The following is a 2,180-nucleotide window of genomic DNA, read 5'->3' as shown; positions in this document are numbered from 1 at the left end:
ATTGTAGGAAATCTGGGTGCAGGCTCATTTGGCATTGATTTGCATGTAATTTAAATTTCTACCTCCTTTTCAGGCTCAGTGAGGATCAGGCACCGGAAATTTGGGGACAGCATGTGTCAGGTACAGGACAGGGAAAAGGATTGACGCACATTTCCCTTCTCCCCACCCCAATATTGTGCTCGTAACTTGGGTTCTACTTGGAAGCAAGGCAGAGGAAATCTCTCCTTGAGCGTCTGCGCGTGAGCCTATTTAATGACCCTGCACTGTTGAAACTGGACTTTGGCCAAATTCAGAGATGTTCCTTTTGGCTCTGTGTCTTTCTGGTCATGCCAGCGATCCAGGAATTATTCAGCGCCGTTATTAAAATCCTCACAGTTTTGTTGAACTCCAAAGAAGTCTTTTGATTCCAAGGTTAATTGGCAACCTGATATGTTTTTACATCTCAACTGTGCTAAATTAGATTCTGCCTTAACACTTATTTTGTTATGGATGTTTATAAAATATTCATTCTGGTGATATTGGTGCTGCTAGCAAGGCCAGCATTTATTGCCTGTCCCTAGTTTTCTTGAGAAGGTGGTGGTGGGCCTTCTTCTTGAACCACTATATTCCATCTGGAGAAGTTACTCCTACAATGTGGTTAGGTAGGGTGTTCCATGATTTTGACCCAGCGACGATGAAGGTACGGCAATATAAATCTAAGTCAGGATTGTGTGTGACTTGGAGGGGAACTTGGAGGTGGTGGTGTTCCCATGCGTCTGTTGCCCTTGTCCTTCTAGGTGGTGGAGGTCGCGGGTTTGGCTGGTGCTGTTGTAGAAGCCTTGGTGAGTTGCTGCAGTGCATCTTGTGGATAGTAGACACTGCAGCCCCGGCACACCAGTGGTGGATGGAGTGAATGTTTAAGGTGGTGAATGGGGTGCCGATCAAGCAGACTGTTTTATTCATGGATACAACATTATGATTTGCTTCTAAAGGTTCAGAACTCGAAGGAATCATTCTCAAACTGCAACTACTGCCATTTTCCTTTTCCCAGTTTTCTTCTGCTGCTCTGTTGGGGCACAAATCTACAGGTGCTGACAGACGTTCAATGCCTCACCAAAATGAACCTAGACAGTGGGTGCTGCTGGACTATTCCAACCTGGTCGGCATCAACTTGGTACCAAATTCCATCCTCACTCGACATCCACAGATGCACTTACCATTATCATTCTCACCTCCATTATTACTAAGCCACTGGAAGTTTTTGAAGTGTTTCATGAATACAGGACTAAAGCGAGTGATATCAGCTATCCAACTTAACGCATCTGAGGGGGTGATTTTGCCAATGGGGGGCGCGTTGGAGGCGGGACTGCTGCTTGTCGGGGTTCAGTCCCGCCTCCATCCACTTGTGGCCAACCCACGCTATTTTCCCTTGATTGACCTTGTTAAGCCCACCCAGTGGGCTTAGCAGGCCAATTAAGGGAAAGCCGGTGATCGAGAACGTCAGCGTATAACGTTTCATCTGTCAAAAATTTTTGACAGATGAATTGTCATCATTTGACAGCTTTGATAAACTGCTAAACACTGACATTCTCTGTTGTTTGGTGAGTTCCTGTACTCAAGACTCACCAAACTTATTTTCTGACCAGAAATCAGATGGCTGTTGCATCGGAGAATGCAGCAACCATTCTGTCATCCCTGCCGTGGAGATGCCGGAGCCTCCGGATCCCCAATGATTGAAACCTGCAGGAAGAAACAAAGGTAAGTAAGCTTTTTATAACACTTTTCACTCACCTCACATACGTACCTCTCCACACTTGCACCCATCACTCACCTCCACAGCGCACTTTTGGACCCCTCCCACCCCCACAGACCCACTGCTTGCCTCGGTGACCCTGGCGGGGTTTCCCCGACATTGGGAAGCCCGTGCCTCTGTTGGAAAAATGGGGATAATCCTCTTCCCGCCTCCAGGAGACGGGACCCAGCGCGGGTCGGGTACCTGCCTCCTGGGAAGATGGCACAGAGGCAGGTTGGGGGCGGGATGGGGACCCGCCGCCAGATTCTGCCATTTTCCCGGCAGTCCCACCTCCAAACCCGCCTCCCCAGGGCTGGCAAAATCACCTCCTAGAACTGGGAATGCGGTGAATGAAAAAGAAAAAAAAGGAATTACAGATAATAGGTGTAAATTTTAGCTTTTTCTGGGC

The sequence above is a fragment of the Somniosus microcephalus genome, chromosome 7 (assembly GCF_052327205.1).
Source record: "Somniosus microcephalus isolate GS21.2 chromosome 7, FLI_Smic_1.0, whole genome shotgun sequence".
Lineage (NCBI taxonomy): Eukaryota > Metazoa > Chordata > Chondrichthyes > Squaliformes > Somniosidae > Somniosus > Somniosus microcephalus.
This window is presented reverse-complemented; position numbering follows the sequence as displayed.